We start from the raw sequence: 21,878 nt of genomic DNA, 5'->3' as shown, positions 1-21,878 counted from the left end.
ATACATAGGTACATTCTCTCATGCACAGGTGCCCACACTTCTGTGCCCAAGGGCCCTGTCCACGGGGGAGCCCATGACCCCCACGTGCATGGATGAGTGTTGAGAGTGTATGCTAAGCAGTGTGTGTCCTCATGTCTCAGACCATGTGAGCCTGAGTACAGGCTGGTACACCTGTGTCTGTGGGGCAGTAACACAGGTGTGTTTTCCTTCCCTCCCCCACCAGCTTCTCCACTGCTCCCCTTCTCTGGTATGGGAGCTTTTTTTATTGCAGGTGGGAGTGTTTATTAATGGGGACAAAGTCAGGACAAGGCCAATCTTTAGTTCCTCCTGGGAAACTTCATTCTTTCCCCCTCCTGCTCCCTCCCCTCTTTGTTCTCTTCTCCCTCCCCTTCTTATTTCACATCTCTCCCCTCCCCCCTCAGGGAGGCCAGTCATCTGAGCTCAGCCTTTGCTGACATGGCCATTTGGGCCCATTAGCTGCCTCCTAATGAGTGACTGTCTTCTCAGCCCCTTCCCCCATCCCAACTGGGAGGAAGGGAACAATTAGCTGCTGTACACAAACACACACACAACCCTACACATATACCCATGCCCCTGTATACGTGTGTATAAGTCACATGTACAGTCATTAAAGCACAACAAACATACATGGATCCTTTCCTCTTGACCAATAATATCCTTTTGGGATCCCTACCTTCCACAGTGTTTCCCAGAGAGATCTTGCTCAATTCAAAAAGCAAAACACCCACTGCCAGCTCCACTCACCCAAGCTCCTTCCCAGATTCCCATGATTCCAAATTAAGTCCAACTCTCATATTTTACAGATAGGCAGACTGAGGCTCAGAGTGGGGAAGTGACTTGTCCAAAATCCTTGTCAGTTAGAAGCCAAGCCAGGAACAGAGCCATATCCTCAAATTCTCAGGCTCCTCCTGGCCCAGCATTTGGCTTTCTCTCCCTCCACTGAGTACTGACCTCAGGGATCCCCGATGCAAGCTCTCTCTTAGTCAGATAGAAGGGGGCACCTCACTGAGGACTGGCTCCAAAGGGTGTCTCCCTGAGGCCTGGGGAAGGGTGTGTTGCTGCCTGGCTCTAGTCCATGTTCCAGATTCCATATAAGAATGGAAATGTGCCAAAATATATAAAGAGCTCACATATCTCAAAAAACAAAAAACAAATAATCCAATAAAAAAATAGGCACAGGATCTGAACAGACACTTCTCCAAAGAAGAAATTCAGATGGCCAACAGACACATGAAAAGATGCTCCACATCACTAATCATCAGGGAAATGCAAATTAAAACCACAATGAGATATCACCTCACTCCAGTAAGGATCGCCACCATCCAAAAGACAAACAATGACAAATATCGGTGAGGTTGTGGAGAAAAGGGAACCCTCCTACACTGCTAGTGGGAATGTAAACTAGTTCAACCACTGTGGAAAGCAGTATGGAGGTTCCTCAAAAAACTCAAAATAGAAATACCATTTGACCCAGGAATTCCATTCTTAGGAATTTACCCTAAGAATGCAGCAACCCAGTTTGAAAAAGACATATGCACTCCTATGTTTATCACAGCACTGTTTACAATAGCCAAGAAATGGAAGCAACCTAAGTGTCCATCAGTAAATGAATGGATAAAGAGGATGTGGTACATATACACAATGGAATGTTATTCAGCCATAAGAAGAAAACAAATCCTACCATTTGCAACAACATGGATGGAGCTAGAGGGGATTATGCTCAGTGAAATAAGCCAGGCAGAGAATAAGTATCAAATGATTTCACTCATCTGTGCAGTATAAGAACAAAGAAAAAACTGAAGGAACAAAACAGCAGCAGAAACACAGAACCCAAGAATGGACTAACAGTTACCAAAGGGAAAGGGATTGGGGAGGATGGGTGGGAAGGGAGGGACAAGGGGGAAAACGGGGCATTATGATTAGCACACATAAAGTAGGGGGGGTGGGGAAATGGGGAAGGCAGTATATACAGAGAAGACAAGTAGTGATTCTATAGCATCTTACTACTGATGGACAGTGACTGTAGTGGTATGTGGGGGAAACTTGATAATAGGGGAGTCTAGTAACCATAATGTTGTTCAAGTAATTCTACATTAACAATATCAAAATAAATAAGTAAGTAAGTAAGTAAGTAAATAAATAAATAAATAAATAGAATGGAAATGTGAGAACTGGGTTGCAGGCCTGAGACATGCAGACCTCACTGGGACAGCCCAAGTCACCTGGGTCAGAATGTCCCCTGTGCCCAGCCACTTGAAAAAGTCTCCAAATCCCCAGCAGCTATGGCTAAACCTTAGCAATTCACATCTCCTGAGGTCCCTACCCTGCAGGCTCTGTGCAAAAGTGGAATTGAGGATAGGTCTGGGGGTCCTTCTGAAAGCTTAACCAGGGAGCAGGGGTTGTCTAGAGCCTCTCTCATACTCCCTCATACCTGGGTATAAAATAATACTTTCCTTGCTCCTTCTTAGCCCCCTGCCAGAGCAGGGGTGTAGGGCTAGTGTTCTCATATAAAGGTCCCTCTTCTTTCTGGGACCCCCAGAGAGAAGGGCATCCTGGGAGGCATCCCTAGGCTGATGTGAACCTTGCAATTGCCTCAATAAAGTTCCCAGGCCTGCTGCCCGCCCTCCCCCTGAGGAGGGCTCAGCCCAGTCCACTCTTCCTAGAGGGGGTTGCCAGAAGGGGCCCTAAAAGCCTGGAGCTGCAGAGTAGTGGCCTGCTTCTGGGACTGACAGAACTGCTCTCTCAATTCCGTTGGCCATCATAGTACCAGCACAGGATGGGGAAGGCTACAGGCCTTGAGGAAAAGGGAATGGGGGACCCAGGGTCCAGGTCAGGAAGGCTTGGACTGGCAACTGAACTTCCCTACTTAATACCTGGGTGACCTTGGAGAGTTACCCTACTTTTAAGAGTATTTTTTCCATCTGTAGAAGTAGAGAACCAGAGCTTCCTCACAAGGATTTTGTTGCAAGGATTAGAAACCACGTATAATCTTTTTAAAAAATTTTTTATCAAGGTATGATTGATATGCACTCTTATGAAGGTTTCACATGAAAAAACAATGTGGTTACTACATTAACCCATATTATCAAGTCCCCACCCATACCCCAACGCAGTCACTGTCTATCAGTGCAGCAAGTTGCCAGAGATCTACTATGTCCCTTCTCTGTGATACACCATTCTCCCCCTGATCCCCTACACCATGTGTACTAAACATAATACCCCTCAGTCCCCTTCTCCCTCCCTCCCCACCCGCCCTCCCACACCCCTCCCCTTTGGTAGCCACTAGTTCATTCTTGGAGTCTCTGAGTCTACTGCCATTTTGTTCCTTCAGTTTTGCTTCATTGTTATACTCTACAAATGAGGGAAATCATTTGGCATTAGTCTTTCTCCGCCTGGCTTATTTCACTGAGCATAATGTCCTCCAGCTCCATCCATGTTGTTGCAAATGGTAGGATTTGTTTCTTTCTTATGGCTGAGTAGTACTCCATTGTATATATGTACCACATCTTCTTTATGAAACCACGTATAATCTTTAATACTGTTTGCCTCTGTGTGCGCTGACAATTTCCAAAAGGGTATATAAAAAACTGTTGACAGTGTTACCTATGGAAATGGGAATAACAGGAGGAAGTTGGGGGGGACTTTAACTTTTCACTTTATTCTCTTTGTACAGTTTCAATTTTACACTAAGCATTTTTTACTTTTATTTAAAGAAAATAAGAAGAGAGAAGATGAAATTTCCAGCCAATAACTGAGCCTCAGTTGAGTCAGTAAATGGCAGCCTTAATTACAACCTGTGAAGGGATAACAATCCGTTCTTCAGTGGGCATTGTATCTAGGCATAAAAGTGATTTGTTAAGAAATTACTGTACAAATGTTAGGTATGACTAGCATCTGAGTAATGATATGTTTCTATGCATAATTACAGGTGTGAGATGACTTGGCTGAAGTATGAGTAGGTGCATTTATCCTTAGGGATAATTATGCAAATAAAGTAGTGGTGGTGAAGAGCATGGGCTTAGCCACAGTGCCTGGGTTGGAATCCTGAACAAACTGTTTACTGGAGATAGGATTTTGTCCAATTTACTTAATCTCTCTGTGCCTCAGTCTCCCTATCTTTAAAATGAGGATAATGAATGTACCTATTCCATAGGATTGCTGTGAAGGTTAAAATGAGCTAAATTATATGCAGCTTTTAGAATAGCCTCTGACACATAGTGAGTGTTTTTTATTTTGTGTGTCTGTGTACTAATGTTAGCTTTCCTCATCCTTTTAAAAGGAGGAACGATGTCTCAGCCCCATTCTTCCATCTAGGAGGGGCAGACAGCTGGGTGGGTCTGTCTGCATTATCAGTCTGCATGTCTGTCCAGTCCCCTACCGCAGGGAGGGGAATGTAAGGTGCTTGAGGGGACTGGGACTGCTCTTTGTAGAGAGTCCAGAGCTGGGGCCCCATCCTTAAAGGGAGCCCTGGGGAGGAAAGGGGTGATTCACATCTAGCTGTCTTCCCTTCCAAGCTTCCAGGCCATTTGAGGACCATGCCCCAATTGACCCCCTGGGTCACTCAGATAAAATGTTAGCTGAGCCAGGAGGGAGGACTGAGCCATCGAGGGTGGGGGCAGGGAGGAAATCATTCTGGAGCTCAGACCAGCAGGAAAGACACCAGGGGCAACGGGGCAGGGGGCACTGCAAGCTAAAGTCAGAGAGAAGCATCACAGCAGCTCTGGAAGCAGTAAGCCTAATTCCCCCAACTCTTCCTGAAGGGGTCAGCCTACCCTCCTACCTACTCCACTCCCAGCCCTTGCTGCCTGTCCTGATTCTGGTGGGATGTCTGTCCCCCTGAAGAGGGGGACCAGAGGCACTTCTGGGAGATCCTGGGCCACCAGGCGGGTTGAGCAGGTTTGGGAGAAGGTGGAAGGGGCCCTGGCTTGAGGGAGGGACCTGGGAGACAGCTGACAGAGCTGGGTTCCTCAAGGTGCCAGGGCAGGCACCTGCCCGTGGAGAGGAGTCAATGAGCCCAGGGAGGAAGATGGGGAGCTGAGCTAGGCTGACCCTCCCCCCACTCGGAAGCACAGCAACCTTCTTAGAGTAGATTCTAGGTCCTGAAAACCGGCAGAAATCAGAGGTTCTGAACCCCAAACTGGAGCATGAGGTAAGCAAGTATTTGTGGGACTCACAAGGCAAAATATTTGGAATGGGATATATTTATTCTGCCTCTTCCATGGAGCATGAGCACATGTAGCCCTGAAATCACACAGGGGCTCATGTGTATATACGATCACAGGCACACACATCACCTGTGGGCACATGCACATAACTATGTACACAGACATATACAGACACAATCCCAGGAGAAGTTCTGGGACCCGGGGTGCTTTCTCTCACTTTGTAGATTAAGAAACCAGATCCTGGAGGCATAAATAATACAGCCAAGGTCCCCCTTTGGGGGTCTTCAAAGAGAAACCCTCTTAAGGTTTTTTTCTCCTAGAAAGCCACTCTTCATTAATGCCCTGCAGCCACTAGCTTCCTCCCCTATGTCAAGTGGCTGGCCGGCTAGTACTGCCACACTGGTGTGCACACCTGAGGTCAGACCCACTTCAGAACTACAGCTTAGGGGCTCCTGGATGGTGGACTAAATCTTCCCCCAGCTGAGCTCTGCCCCCAGGGATACTGCCTTAGAAGGGGTAGCTGAGTTCCAAGGAGAGGCCAAGAAAGGTGAGATGGAGATGAGGAGACAACCTTGGAGGTGAGTGGTGAGGAGGACAGGCACCCCACACCTAAACTGGGGAGCCCAGATATGTAAGCCTCTGCCATCCCCAGACCCCCTCTCCCTCAGGGGATGTGAGGAGGGAAGGAGGGAAAGAGGGTAGGCAAGTTGGAGAAGGTGAGCAATGTGGGCATTGTGAGGGATGAGGAGAACGTGCAGGAGAGTCTTCATGTTCAATTTTTTTTGGTAAATGTTTTATTGAGTTATAACATAATAATAGTATATAAGTTACATGTGCACCTTATGGTTTATTATTATATATGAGTGTAGAGTTCAAAGAATTTCCACAAAGTAGACACACCCATGTCAGCAGCATCCCAATCAAAAAGTAGAATATTACCAGCACCAGGACCTCCTCAGATTCCCTTTCCAGGCAAAATACCCTATTCTGATTAATTATACCATAGATTAATTTTTCCTATTTATATACTTTATATAAATGTAATCATAGGGTATGTTAGCTTCTGTGCCTTCTTCTCAGCGTTACAGTTCTGAGATCTATCCATACTGTACAGGCACATTCTTAAACAATATTTATACATGGAGATACACACACACTTGTAAGAGCTCACACACATACAGGTTTGGGTGTACGTGGTTCTGCCACAAGTATGCATACACACAAGCATAAACACAGACCCAGGTTCTCATGTACATGTGCACATTCTCATTACACTCACATATGTGACTACTATGCACACACACATATATATAAATGTAAATACACCCAGATGCTCACACAGGTTCTCACACACAGCACATTCTGAAGACAGACACATTTTATGTACCTCAGTTTCCACACACCAGTGCATGCCCTCACGCCATGTATCCTCAGACTGGTGTGTTGCACCCATTTCTCACACACATGTTGCCCACTTTTGCACACTGGCTGACCCCCAGCTTTTCAGGCTCAAGCTCTAAACAGAGAAATGTGATCAAATCGACAGCTGAAAACTGTCCTGAAAGCAAAGCTGTACTTTGTTGAGAAATCTGAGCCCTTATTGGAAGAATACAAGTGTCTGTGTGTCTGGAAGCTGGGGGGAGAAGGAAGCTGGTGGGGTGGTCTCCCAGGGAGCCTGTGGCCACTAGGCTCTTTCCATTGTAAGAAATGATGAAAGGACTAGAACAGGGAGAGCATGGCTGTGAGTAAATAAAGATGCCGTCTTTGACCCCTGGAGGCCAGGACTTGTCCCAGAACAAAAGCTCATTAGGGAGGGGTGCTCAGGCCCAGCCTAAGTATGTCAGCATCCCACGCTCAAGGCCAGACTCCCAAGGGGAGGAAAAGGGGACCTGTATGGTACTAGGGGACAAAAGGGTGTGGTGAGGAGAAAGGAGAAGGGGATGCAGGAAGGAGGTGGGGGACATTGGGAGAGGGGGAGGGCCAGGGGGAGTGGTGGGACAGGGAGGAGGGCACCGACTTCTGGCTCTCCCTCCCTGGTCTCCTCTCTCTCAGTATCTCTCCACATCTCTTCCGCTTCTGGGCTCCAAAACAAGTGTACGTTCCCCTTTCTCCTGTCCAAGGCTTGCTTTGCTTGTTTTTCTAATCACCAGGAACTACAGGCAAACAGAGCTTAGCAAAAATAACAAATACAGGCAGACTCCAAGTCACCCGGAATCCCAGAAAGGTTTAGAAGTGGTTAGTTCTGGCTTTGACAGAAATGAGAATGTTGCTGGGCCTGCCCCACCATGGGCCCCTTCTGAGCACCTTTCCCAGGAGGCCTGCCCAGCTCGACACACAGCAGACACAGTCCCTGGCTCATAGCAAGGCTCAGCGAGGTTGGCTGCATGGATATATAAGTGAATTAATGAATGAGTGGATGAAGGAAGGAAAGTTTCTTGATAATCAACTCCCTCACTCTCTGTGGGTTCAAAACCCTTTGAACACATATGTGGGGTCGGCCTCACTATGGAGTCGGGAAGGATTCCCAGCCTTTTCCAGGCCTCCTCTTTATCTTCTCTCTGTATCTGACTCTCAGAGCCCACCTCTCTCCAGGGCTGATATTCACTGTATTCTGTAGCCACCTTGGCTCGTAAAGGTTCACCCAGTCCTGTTACTAGAAGAAGAAAACACTTTGCAATCTGCATCTCAAAGAGCCCTGCCTTGCATGTCTCTCCATCCTGCATGGACCCAGTAGTTACTCCCTTTACTGCTCCTGGTGGCTGCTAAGGGGGCCACTAGGTAGGTCCTGGGAAGTTCTATATTGACTGAGCCTAGTAAGTGATAACAAAAAAATATAGCAACAGACAAAATTTCCACCAAAAGATAAGGACAATTCCAGGTTTATGTGGAAGGGACCTAGGGGGAAAGGTGACAGGAAAAAGATCCACTGTACCTCCCACCACTATCACCCAATCTGTGCCTAACTTAGCAAGAACATAGAAAGACAGTCCAGAAAAGCATCGCCATTTTCCTGTAAGCCAGGAAACTTGTGGCTGGAGCCCCAATCTTGAATTGGAGGGAGTGACTGCTGGAGAAAACTAAGTACAATAACACTCCCAGCCAGCCAGAGCTAGCCTGGAGGGCCTGTCCTCGGCTGGGGGAGCTGCCTCTGTCCAGTGAGACATGGCCTGCGGCCAAGTGCCCAGAACCTGGCCCTTCTTTATCCCCAAGGGACGAAGCTTGTTTTCCCTAAATCCCTGGTGGAGACTTGGCTTGGTCTTTGTCCCTGGGGGAAGGGGATGGCTGAACCCCCATGAGGGAGAGGAGGAATCCGGGGCAGCTGAGCCCTGTGTGTCAGCACTGGATTCTTGGTCTGCACCAAAGGCCCCTCTTGGCAAGTCTCTCTTGCCTCATTGGCTTTGACGAAGGAGAAAGCCAGGTGGGCTCAGCTTTATTACTAGCCAGAGACCCAGAAGACATAAGCATCACAGAAATTAAACAGTTTTCTGCTTCCTCCCTGAGAAGTCCCTCAACTCCAACCCAGAGCACAACAAGCTTTTACTTAGAAGTTACTATAGGCCAGACACTATTCTGTGGCTTTACATGCATTACTTGATTAAATCCTCATGCTTCTATGAATAGTTGTAATATTATCTCCATTTTACAGATAAGAAAACTAAGATCCAGGGAGGTTAGGTTACCAGCCCAAGATCACCTAATTTTTCAGTGGAGGACCGATATTTGAGCCCAGGCCTCAAGGGAGCCAGTAGGTGCCTAAGTCTGGTTTGGGGGCAGGAAAGCCCAGGTTCAGGAGTCAGATCAGAAGTAGTAAGTAGCTAGCTGTCTGGATCTCAACTACCCAGGTTCCCCCATCTGACCTGGAGCAGCCATAGGCCCAGCCTTTCCACAAGTAGCACCAACTTCTTGTCTGTGTTGATGGAAAGGTGGAAGCACTTACATGCCTTTCCTTTCCCCTTTTTATTGAACTCCTACCTTCTCAAGAACGAAAGTCCCATCAATTTGAAACATCAACTATTTACATCAATCATAATGTTTTATCCCTGGATCTTCATCAAGGTTAAAACTTGTACACTTTTGGAGTTGTAGTCAGTTAGACCATACAACCTTCTTTGAATTTTTAAAATGTAACATTGCATTGCACCTGTATTTCCCTGAATCTACATATCCTCTTAGTCGTTATTTTAATTATTTAATCCATCTTGCAGTTGATTTTATATGATACAAAATAAATAATTTTTCAAGTGGCGAAGTTTTTTTCCAACACCATTTCTTGAGTTTTGTTCCCTTCCTCCATGTTTTCTAATATCTATATGAAATTCTCAGGTGTGGTCTTTTTCTAGGCTCTGTTCTGTGCCACTGATAAATATGTCTATTTTGGTGCCTAGCCCACCCTGTGTTCATTTAGTTGCCCTATAACAAAATGTTTTAACATCCAGTCACACTTGCTCTTTTTAGAAAGTTATTCAATATGTTCACCTACTTTTTCATGTGAAACGTGGAATCTTATTTTTTTTCTGAGTTCCAAGAAAACTTCTAGTATGGCTTTGATGAGCAGGACATTAAGTCTATACATTTTCTTGGGGGTATTGATATTTTTACATGGCTTGGTGTCTTCACCTAGGAACACAGTGTGACACACCACATGTGAGTCACGGTTGGCACTTTCAACGGCTGTGTACTATTCCTTTGTGCTGATGTCCTCTAGCTGGCTTAACCATTTCACTAGTGTTGGGTATTTGGGTTGTTTCCAAGGTTGAACTATTATGAATAGTGCTGCTATAAACATCTTTGTACAAATTTCTCTTTTATTTCCTCGGGATATCATCCCAAAGGTGGGATTATCAGATCAAAGGATATGAACAGTATCATGGTTTTTGTTACATAATCCAGGGAGGATAGGACCAATTTACAGTGCCACCAGCAGCAACATATAAAGAAATATCTACTCGTCCCTTAACAAACCCTTGAGCAGCCTGAAGACTTAAAAGGGTAACCTGTTCCTAAAGTAAACAAATCACAGCCACCAGAGGACAAAAGCAGGAGTTTGAGAGTACAGGGTTCTGAAAAGCACTGATCTGTCAGACAAAAAAGGCAGGCTGCCCCTGGCCTGTGGCTGCCTTCCTGCCTCTTAGTCCTTCTTAGAACAAGATTCCCCATCAGCATGTGAGCCTGGTTTGTTTTTATTTACTTAGCATATGTTTGTGTAGCATTTATTACATGTCAGGTACTATTCTAAGCACCTTACAAATATCAACTCATTTACTTCTCATAACAAGCTCACAAGATAGATCCTAGTATTATTACATCCATTTTACAGATGAAGAAACTGAGGCATAGAGAAATTTTTCGCTAGGTCATATAGCTAGTAGGATTTGAATTCAGGCAGTCTGGCATTAGAATATCAACCACCAGGCACTGCTCCCCTTGACTAGGAACAGGCACTTCAGATTGTAGCTACCATTCTTTTTCTGGCTCCTGTGTTGACCCCGACAGCCCCAATCCCCTCCAGGGAAGAAAGACCCAAATCTTCTTGTCCTGGGTTTCGGGCCTTCTTAACGTGGCCTTCCAGTTACCTCCTTCTCATACACAGCTACCTCCTGTTGAATCCTAACACATGCCAGTGATTGGGTAAGTCCTTTTACATCTTTTCTTTTAAGTCTCACCACAATCATACAAAGTAAGCAGCATATCTTCATTTTACAGAGAAGGAAACTAGGATCAGAGAGGGTAGTTGTGTTGTACTAGACCACACAGTTGGTGGAGTGGCAGAGGGATAATTTGAATCCTGTTCAAACATCAATGCCTTTGGTCTTCCCATTATACCTGGCTCCTCTCTGGCCCCCTGAAGCCCCACCCTTAACCTGATTGGTTTTCTTGAAGTGGGACTCTGTGTAGAAACAGACCCTTTTGGTGTAGTTTCACTGCTTTTCCTGCCATGGTGAGGCCTGGCTTCACCAGGGCCCCAGGAGTCACCCCTAAGAAAGGGATATCTTTACCTTGCACTTTTTAAAACTGAGAACCACTTCCTGAGAAAGGCCCAAACAACTCCTTCCTTTCTTGTTTCAAAATCCATGCCACTCTGGAGCCTGCCCACTAGGCCCCTACTTCCTGCCTCAGGGTCTTCCACTGATTAACAGACTGCAGATGATGGGCAGGTGCTGATTCCAATGTGCAGACCACACCTCTCCACTCAGATCTGTGCTCCTCCTAGTTCTCCAGGTCCTCTGGGATGACTCATAGCTCAGCTACCTATGGGGAGTGGTTTTCCCAAGCCTGTAGTCATACAATTGTAGAAGCCCCAAATACTCTTAAGCATACATGATCCTAGATATACATAATTCCCACCAAGGATAGAAGAAGGTGCTTCCTTGATCCCTGGCAAACTCTGGAGATTCCTTGACAGCATCAAGTTTCAGAAACTATGGTTTTCATGTTGATTGGTTATATATTTGTATTTGTGTGTCCTTTTGTGTGAACATGTCAACATATGTGGTTGGAATCTTCTCTACATGTATGCATTTCAGTGGGAGATGCACAGATGCATGTCCACGAAGGTGGACCCAGGACTTCAGTGATGGATTGACATGTTATGCTCAGGAGTTTGTATGTGTGTTTTTGAGAGTAAGGGTCTGAGTTTGTGTGTGTGTGTGTGTGCATGTGCACACAATGTACAAGTTGGGTAAAAGGACTGGTTAGGAAGGTTTCCCATACCAAGAGCACTAAGAAAAGACGCAGCAGGGAGACTGGGCAGAGAGGTAGAGCAGAGAGAGAAGAATAGAAAAGAGAGTCAAGTCTAATGCTTAGTAAATAAGCAAAAGGATGTTGTGCTAAGTCCAAAATGTCCCAGACAGATTCAGACAGGTTTACAGCACTCAGCAGTCACTTGTAGCCCAGGGCAAAAATGGCAAGTTGGAGTTAATGGTAAGTATGTGTTGGTCTGACCAGGTGTTAGTGTTGTCCCAGTTTTAAGGGGTGAAGGACAGGAAAATATGGTGAAGCAGGGCCCTGCCACCAGCTCCCAGGCCCTGAGCTCTGGCCTGTCCCCTCAGACCATGTGACCTCTCTGAAGTAAAGATGCTTTGGCCTTGGTAGAGAGGTGGTGGGGAGAGGAGAGAGGCTCCAGGAACCTATAAAGAGGACTTGCTGGTACCCTCTTCCCCTCTTGCCTGCTCCAAAGGCAAAGGAACCTCCTTCTTTCTGGAGCAGCTCAAAGGTTTTGCTGACTTCAGAGGGATGGCAGAGGAGGGAGGAAGGAGAAAAGGTCTCTGAGGTGGGGAAGGTTTTGCTGAGCCTGCAGGCTACCCAGCCCATCCCTGGTTCCTCATTACTGAGGTCCTTGTGCATGAAGTCTTTTCATTTGAAGGCCAAGAAGAACCCAGGGATGAGTTAATGACCAGCCAGCAACTGGGTGAGGCCTAAGGCAGGGGGCTGGCTCTTTTGACCTAATTTTCTAGAACTTATCTCTACTGCCTTATCCCTGTCCTCTCAGTGAGACCCAAAAGAGGCCTCACGAGAATAGAGGGGAGACAAGGAAAAGGGCATCTAGTGTGTCTGAGGAGCTCATCAACTGGGTCTGGGAAACTGAACAGGGCTGGACAGTCATTCCACTTCAACAACTCCCAGACCAGTAAGGATGACAAGCATTTTACCTACACGTTAATACAAAAGGAAAGATGGTAAAGCAGAGACAGACCTAATGAATTAGGAAACTTTTACATTGTTTCCACTTTATATTGATTCTGACAATGGCTTAATGAAATAGAAGGCAGAGTCCACTGTGCCTGTTCTGTAAACAAAGAAAGCAAAGGCCAGAGAAGTCAACTCATCTATTCTGATTCACATGTATAAAGCCACGTGGCTGGGACTCCAATTCATGTCTCTATGACTTCAAACCTACAACAACGAAAAAGGTAATTTAAAAAACTTGTGTGCTGTTGGTACCTGGGCTCATGAATTATGTCTGGAGAATGTCAGGGGTGGCAGAAATTTGAGCCGATTTTTGAAGTCAGAGTAGGAGTTATTCTTGTGTGTGTGTGGTGAGGGAGGATGGGTGTTGTTGGAGCAGTACATGCCAAGAGATGGGTGCAAGTGGGAAGGTGCAAGGGTTTATCTCAGTTGGTACAGAATGGCTAATAGTAGCTAGCCATTGGGAAAGGGTCCTAAAGATGAAACAGTGAGTTGAGGGCCTTGAATGGTGGGATAAGGGGTTTAGATTTTCCCATAGGCTATGGTGAGTGGTTTCTGAGCTAGGGAAAAATGTGCCCTGTAGGCCCTCTAGGGGAGGAGAATTGAGCCCCTCCAGTAGTACAGATTGGGAGAGAGGGGTGGCGTGCCACAGACCAAACTGTATTGTCAGGGGGGAGAACAGTTAAGTGGAGGAAGTAAGGGTGTCAATGAGGCACTGGGGGTGGATGGGGAAGCCTGCCTCCAAAGGGGTGCAGAGAGGGAGCTGCAAGCCAAGAGGCCTAGAGAGGAGGGAGGTGGTAGCCCTGGGAGAAGGTGCTAGCTGGGGACATGCCTGAGCTCCAGGCAGCTCTGCCACTGCCATTCTTACCAAATGCGTGGCTGCCCTGGGCTCCACATTCTGAGCCTTGCGCCTCATTGAGAGGTTATTAATAGGGAGTTTGTCTGGTGTCAGAGCGCAGACATAAACTGCATTAGCATTACCCCATAATCTTATTTAGTAAAAGCTCTTGCCGCTCCGTCTCCTGTAATTGCATTGGGAAGATGTAATATTTATGGAAGGGGAGAAGGGGATGTCACTGCTCATCTTGGTGCTGCAGTAAAAGTCCCAGGAAATATGGCACAGGCCACCGAGGCCTGGCCCCAGGCCTGTGAGGGTCGGCAGCATTGGGGCTTAGTGTCCCAGCCCACATTCCTTACCCCCTCTCCAGAGCCTTGGCTACTGGGGCATGGGAGTATGGGCAGAAGAGGCAGCTACTGCTCCCCTTGGCATTAGTCCTCCAAAAGGTTCAGGTCCCTATCAGATGCACTAAGCTTTGGATTGCTCCTACCCCTAGTTGGATTTCTAGGGGACCTCATCTTCATTGCATAGCCTGGGTGGTTTGGTGAAGCTATGAGGGCAGCAGTGAAGGGCAGCAGCAGGCTGGACATCAGGGGCCAGGGGTCCTGGCTGGCATGGGATCTCTATAGCAGTGCTGGCAACTAAATGATCGCCAAAGCCCACTGCAGCCCTCAGTTCCTGGGGCTGTGGCCCTCCTCCACTCTCCTGGGATCCTCAAGGCTCAGTTCCTAGGACACCCTCCACGTACACTTCGGGTCAGTCCCAGGTTTCCTGCTTCTGGGTGAAGGCAAGGGTATGAACTTGCCCCATGGGACTTGGAAGCATGGCCAAGAGCCGACCATACCTGAACACCCTGGTCTCTGAAGCTCTGGGTGGAGGTCACCAGACAAGGAAATCTCACTGGTATTCAGAGCATCTATGAGTGTATGTCAGTGCTGAGGGGCAAGCCAGGACTCTGGTCTGCCTCCAGGCACTTACCATTTAGGAGCACTACAGTCACACAGACATGCTTCCTATTCCAGGAGTCCCTGGCCACCTTGGACAGGGGAGTTATTTCCCATCCACATGTGGGGGAGCTTCCTGCAGTGAGAGTACTGCCAGTCAGACCTCAAAGGGCTGCCAGCACTGGGCCAGCCAAATGCAGAGGATATCAGGTTAGGAGAAGAGCTGAACAAAAAGATGCCTGTGCTTGGAGACCATTACCTAGAAAGGAGGGAGACAGCTGGGCGTACTGGTTCAGGAACCATGTTGTCAGTTGCTGGTGGTGGGGTTCAGGTGGGAGTTTTCAAGAGGCTGCTGTGAAATCCAGGCTGAGAGGAAGGCAGGTGCCCAGGCAGGCACCTCCTGCAGGATCCAGGGCAGTGCACGGCTCAGCCTAGGTTCCTGGCCTTGGGGTCAGTGTGATGACCCCCAGAGCCAGGAGCTCCCTCTGCTTACATAGCCCATTCACACCCCTTCACCTCCCAGCCCCTGTGCAATGTGCTTAAATCAGCACTCCTGTTCACTACGGAGAGGCTTAAGGCTCTCAGTGCCCTTAACACATCATGCAGTCTGTGAAGATCCCCACCCACTCTTCTACCCCAGCTCATGTGGGCTACACTGTGCCTGCCCATGCAGTGTACACCTCCCTCACCAAGGCATCCAACTGATCTCATTTCTAGTGGCTGGTTCGCTTCCCTCCCACTTTGGCCCTCACTTACCTAGCCTGGTGGGGAAGGTGCACCCGAACTGAAGGCAGCTGAAAACCAGGGAGAAGGGTGGGTGGAGGAGGGCCATGGGCCCTCCCAGTGTCAGCTCCCTTGCTGCTGTCCCATTAATCACAGCGTCACAGTCCAGTTGGGGATCCCGGACGCCAGTGCCACACGCAGCCCCAGGAACAATGGGATTATTTCCGGGGGGAGAGGCTGCCTCGGGCAGGGGCTCAGGCGGCAGTACCGCCTTCCCTCAATCAGTCCCTCGGCACCCGAGTGCCTGCGGCGTCCAGGGACTGGTGGCAGAGCAGACAAGGGTGACCCGCGGGTGGCAGGGCCTGGCCGGTCTAATTCAATTAGCTGGGCCGCCACTGCCTCCTCGCAACTCAGGGCCCACTGGGGCTCAGCTTCAGGCAGCTGTTCTTTGTGCTGGTAACCCATACATATGGATACAGACCCTCCCCTTTAGGGACCCCCACCCCTCCTGGCACCTGGGGCTCATCCCTCGTTCGAGAAGGCAACGTTGGCCTCCCCAGAAAAGTTGGGGAACTGGCAGCTTGTGGGCCCAAGGTGGCAGAGAGTATGCCTGAGGGAGGGAGGTGTTTTTTATCTGAACTGGAGAAGCAGAATGGAAGTGAGTACTTATAGGTTTGTAGCAGCTGTGTGTACCCTTGTACATGTGACCTGTACGATTGTGTGTGTGAGGGAGGTTTATGTTTTGTTTTGAATCTGTGCGGAAGGTGTGTGAATCTGGTTGGGTATGCCTGTGTGCACCTGTGTATGGATACACGAAGGCAGTGTTGTAAGCATCTGTGGGGACTACACACAAGAGTGCCTGCCTTTTTGTGTGCAAGGGTGAGTGTGGATCTCTGAGTGTGAGCTAGACAGGGTGTTGTACCTGCTCCAGCGCTGCACCTGGAAAGCCTCTGTGTTTGGCGTGCAGGTGTGTCTGCACTGCCCGCTGGTGCATAGGCAGAGGTCCCTGTGCAGGCAGGACAGCGTGGAACACATTACCTCAGCACAGCAGCGGCAGCTGGGTCTCCCAAGCCATTTGTTCCCCCTCGTACTGCCTGTGCTTTTCTGATGGAGAAGGAGCTTGGTGAGTTGATTTCAAGCCTGAAGTCCAGTTCAATTCATTCATTCAGAGCACATTTCCCCAACCCACCTGGCTCAGCAATCAGGCAGAGGTTGTGGCCAGGCCCTCTCCTCTGGTAGTGGGGTCAGAGCCAGCCAGGTTTTCCATTCCCCGGCAGAGCCGGGCAGCAGCTCAGAGAGTGCCTGCAGCTTCCATGTGCCCTGGGCACCCCTGAAATTACCAGACCTGTTCGTGGCAAGGTGGCTCGAGCTCCTAGTGGTGACCTCGAGACCTTCAACTCTGCCTCCTCCACCATAGCCCAGGACTGAGCCCCTCTGGGAGTCTGAACTTCCAAAGCTTAATGGTCTTCATCTACCCATCCTCTGAGGCCAAATCTATGCTCCCAGTGGGGTGAGGGATCCAGGTAAGAAGTGCAGGTTCATGGCCCAGAGGGAAATCCCCCTCATTCTCAGCTTTATTGAGGGGCCACAGTGGGAGGGCCCACACACCCGCAGAGGTCTGGTAGGATCATGGAGGGAGACTGACAGCCCCGTTCTCACAGAGAGTAGTAGGTTCCTTGAAGACAGTTGTGGCCCTCAGAGGCCAGGTCTGAAGCTGGCTAATGCTCTCTCTGTTCCTTCCTCCTCCCGGGCACTCTGCTCAGAGCCTGGCTACCAGGGTGTCCTCTGCCTCCCCAAATTCCTCAGACCAACAAGAACAGGGCAGGGACCCTACTGACGACTGAGTAAAGCCAAGGATAAAGGACAAGGATGGGTGAGGCTGGGGTGGGCCCACAGCTGTGGGTCCTAGGCCAAAGCACACTACTGGGGCCCACTGGTAGGAAGCCTAACTTGGCGTCACCCTGGGTGGTATCTGGGGAGCCCTCTGGATGCTGCAAGGGGATAGCAGGGCCACAGAGGTCTGTCCTGACCTGAATTTTCTCTCAGTCCACCCCCTGCCCTGCCTTTTCTGCCATTCTAGTACCCTGAGAGGAGACCTATCATCGAAGATAGGCCCAGTCAAGGGCACTAGTGGTGGACAGCACCAGCGTTGGGGGTTTCTGGGCCTTCTTTGGGAGGGAATTGATCAGAGAGGCCTGAGCCCTAGTTAGATGCCCAGAGATGATGAAGCCAACCCAGCCTCCTTTCAGTCAGAAGCTGAGAGGGGGTGCCCTAGAGAGGAAGGTCTAGATATAAGGGTTCCATCGCTCAAGCAGGCTCTGGGGTGGGGAGTAGAGGAGAAAGGTGCTGGCCTCTACACCAGGTGACAGCTGAGGTGTGTCCTATGTCAGGGAATGTCTGTCCCCATCCCTGTGTCTTCAACCCATTCGAGATCCCTCCACTGATGGGGAAACATGTATTCCTGTCCTTCTGTGTTGAAGAGGTCCTCCATCCCTGTTACTGCAAGGACTAAGTGGGGGCAGCTGGGGCTGGCCCTGGACAGCCCGCACCCCCAGCCCTGAAGAATCATTGAGTTGTGTATGGGGAATCAGCCAGGCCTGCTCACTCCCTCCTTCCCCAACCTAGGTTCCTAGAGAAAACAACCACCCACCTCCCAGGGGGTGGAGAGCCCTTTATTGGATCTCTAAATTCCTAAGTGACTAGCTGCACCTGCCCTGTCCATGGAAGGGGAAATTTTCTGCCTCCTTTCTAAAGCAGATGATCAAGGCAGCATGGATCTCTTTGGTCCTGGGAATTCAGACTCCAATGGCCCCACCGTGGACTGCTTCATGTTATACTTCATGTCCCAGTACATATTTCTCAGTCTGTTCCACCCTTTTCCTGCTAAATACTTATTGGGCATACCCTGTCTTCCCCTTCCCACACCCACAGGCTCATATATATTAAAATGTCACATTTCCCTGACAACCTGACTAGAAAATAAGATGCTCCTCTCACAGATGTACACAAACACACATCGTTATTGTCCTCCCTCTCACACAGTAGCCAAGGGATATTATCACCCCATAGTATGTGCCTCTTACGGAGGGACAGTTGTAGAAACACACATTCTTATCCTGTTACAGAAAACACACATTCACCTGCATTCTCACTGATACACACATCCTTACACATCCAAATTCAGTTGTAAAAATGACCAGACCCTCTTTCTCTCTCCCAGCACCCTTACAGGCATGTGTTTTGCTTGCAGTTGTATCCCAACAGCCTAACACTGATACCTCATAGACACTCAATACATGTTTGTGGGGTAAATTTGAAAAATTATTCCTCAAAGACATGCCCAGTATATCTGCACAGCTACCCTCACTGCCATGCACACTTTCACATCTGGCTCTCCCCTGTGGATGCACAGTCCCACAAACACAAAGTAATTAAGTTATCACACACACCCCTAAGCTAAAGGACAACCCCTGGCCCAGGGGTCTCTCTTGAAGGGGGGAAGGAGTCACTACGGGATTCAAAGGAGCCTCCCCCTGTGGCTATGCCCTCCCTTTTCTCCTCCCCCAGCCCTGGACTCAGCCCCAGCTGCTCCTCTTTTAATTGGAGGCACTTCTTTATTCTGCAGGCAGAGAGGGAGGGGGTGCGGGGATGGTGCTTGGAGGAGGATGTTACCAGGGGGCCTCAGGGCTGGAACTCACCTAGATGTGTGCAAGATACTCCCATAAGGCAAGGACCATATCTTCCAGGTTTGGTGCTGAGAAAGCAGTTTGTAATGAGTGGAGTCAGAAAAGCAGCATTTGGGTCCAGTATCTGTTCTGTTCCATCTTTCAGTGCCTTGGTTTTCTCATCTGTAAAATGGAGATAGCAAAAGACACATCATGGGATTACTAGAGGATGGGGTGAGATGATCAGTGTGACTGAAGGTGCCTGGGACATCACTGGTGTCTTGGGAGTCCTGTTTTCTTTCGCTCTCCTCTTTCCTAACAGGGCTTTTCTCACAGTATGCAAAAGCACTATGGAAACACAGAAGCTGCACCTTATATAAGCTCTGTGTGAGTCTCCTCCACCATTTCAGAAACCTTTCCAACCACAGCACCATGCTCAAGTAACACTGCTTCCAGAAGGGGACGGGGCCAGAGCCAGTGAATTCTGATGCTTCTGTCTCATCTTCCTAGGCAGAGAGAGGGCTGAGAGGGTAACCCTGGCCCTCAGCAACTACCCCATTGGAAAACAAAGGCTGAGGTAGAGCTGGACTCAAAGAACCCAGCTGGGCGGAAGCCAACACGTCAGAACTGGATTAGGATAAAAGTTGACTCTAATAAGTGAGGGAGTGGAAAGTACAGAAAAGACCAGGAGGCAGGCAGTTAAGGGCAGGGAAAAGTCAAGATGTCCCTGGGTTGCTGGATTTCGATGAGAAGAGCATCCTAACTGTCTTAATGGACTGCAAGGCAGCTGTGACCTCTTCGGACATTAGGCTGGACCAGCAATGATAAGGTCTCCTCCCATGTACCCTGGACAACTGGTGCCAGATCTGAGGAGTCCAAGAGGTGAGTGGGGCAGATGCCCAAAGGGTTGGAACAGGCAAGACTGGAAAGCCATTGGGGCTGCAAAGTGCGTGGAAGAGGAAGAAAGAGAGAAGAGGGAGAGTGTTAGGAACACTCTAGGCATTCCCTGCATGGGCCAAAGTGGCAAAGAGAAGTTGTTCTGAGGACAACCTAGAAAGATAGGGTTTTCATTGCAGCAGGCAAAACCGTGAGTAGACACAAATGTGACTTTATTAAACGGAGTAGAGCCACTGGGACCCAGCATCAAAGGATGCTGAAACACCCCTCCCCATAGTTTTCAACCTCATACAGGGAAAATAGTTCAGATTTGGGGATCCCAGATTAATCCTCTTCTGTCTGTGGACTTTGGGCAACTTTGTTGATCTCACTGAATCTCAGTTTTATTTTTTCTTTCTAAAAATGAGTTTTAATTCATGTACTATAATATTTGGCCCTTTAAATTGTACAAGTAAGTGGTTTTAGTGCATTCAAAAAGTTGTGCAAACATCACCACTATCTAATTCCAGAATATTTTCATCACACCAAATACGAACTTTGTATTCATTTGCAGTCACTGCCCACTCTCCCCTCCTCCCACCCCCTGGTGACCATTAATCTGCTTTCTGCCTCTATGAATTTGCCTATTCTGAATGTTTCATATAAATGGAATCATGCAGTATGAGGTCTTTTGTCCCTGGCTCCCTTCACTTAGCATAATGTTTTCTAGGTTCTTCCATGTTGAAGCATGAACCAAGACTCTTTTTATTCTTTTTTATGGCTGAATAATATTCCATTGTATGAATATACCACATTTTGTCTATCTATTCATCTGATGATGGACATTTGAATTGTTTCCAACTTTTAGCCATTATGAATAATACTGCTATGAACATTCATTCCACTTTCCTATTTATTAAAAATAGGGATGTTTCTATTAAGTTCACAGGGTTGTTGTCTTAAATGAGATAAATGTGGTCTGATGCCTGGCACATGGTAGTTTCTCAGTGAAACATGTATATTTATCTCTGCTATAGTTTCCTCAAGATTAGAGGCAAGAAAGAGATGAATTCAGGTTCAAACAACTTCTAAAGAGAGTGATAGAACCTCCTGGGTAGAGGTGTAGTACCTGGATTGCATAAGTGCAAAGAATTGGGAAAGGAGTGGAGCTCTCTCCTTATGTTTCTGCTGGGTGTTTACAAACAGCCACCAAGTTCACACCTGGCTTTGTCTGAGGGCCTTTGTCCCCCTGCCTGGATCCCAAACAAAGCTTTCCCTGTAGAGATGCACTTCCAAATAGCAGCCAGTTTTCCAAGGTAACCCATAAAAGCAAGTTGCATCCAGCTCCTCCTTCTAGATCAAGTCACTTAGCTTCTCTGAAATATGGTTTCCTTGTATCTGTAAAAATAGGGATAATACTTGCCTCATAGAGGTGGTTAGAGTGTATGGTGTTCCCCATAACATTTATTATTATCCAGCTTATTGTATTTGCTTATTTTTTATTGTCTGACCAACTTCTAAGGAATGTAAGCTGTATCAAGGCAGGGACTTTGTTTCGTGCACTGAAATTTCCCAATGCCAAGAACAATGCCTGCACATAGTGGGTACTCAATAAATATTTGTTGAATAAGGAGATTCATTCATTCATTTTCCACCCAAGGCGAGAATATTTTCTTGGTGGAGCTATACTCCACAAGAGGGAACAGATGAGTAAACCATTCCCTGCCTTCAAGGAGGTCTTTTCAAATGGGTGGGACATGGCCCAAGCAAATAGATTGCTATGAGACATGATAAGTAGAATGTGAGTCTTCACATTCTAGCCTCTTGCCTGGTAGAGACAGCCTCTCCCTGAAGGCCTGTTGAATCTGAAGTAGACCAGAAATAGATCCTAAGTGATCCAACCTGCACCCATCCCAGAGCTTGGCTCCTAGGAGGGAGCAGACCTTTCCCTCCTGGAGAG

General features: G+C 48.0%; 1 long non-coding RNA gene across 2 annotated transcripts in view; it reads right to left on the bottom strand.

The window, feature by feature from the left end:
- Window positions 1–21,878, bottom strand: part of LOC118968893 (uncharacterized) — a 58,763-nt gene that overhangs the window by 35,954 nt on the left and 931 nt on the right. Inside the window, exons 2-3 of one of the 2 annotated variants that reach the window (XR_012133073.1) lie at window positions 19,076–19,225; window positions 16,241–16,481 (exon numbers count right to left, since the gene is read on the bottom strand). This is a non-coding gene — a long non-coding RNA (uncharacterized lncRNA). Of the gene's footprint in view, window positions 1–16,240; window positions 16,482–19,075; window positions 19,226–21,878 lie in introns of those variants that run through there. The other variant, XR_012133074.1, reaches the window with a different exon arrangement.

The sequence above is a fragment of the Manis javanica genome, chromosome 7 (genome assembly GCF_040802235.1).
Source record: "Manis javanica isolate MJ-LG chromosome 7, MJ_LKY, whole genome shotgun sequence".
Taxonomy (NCBI): Eukaryota; Metazoa; Chordata; class Mammalia; order Pholidota; family Manidae; genus Manis; species Manis javanica.
Note: the sequence above shows the minus strand (reverse complement) of the source record. Positions and strands in the feature narration are given on the sequence as shown.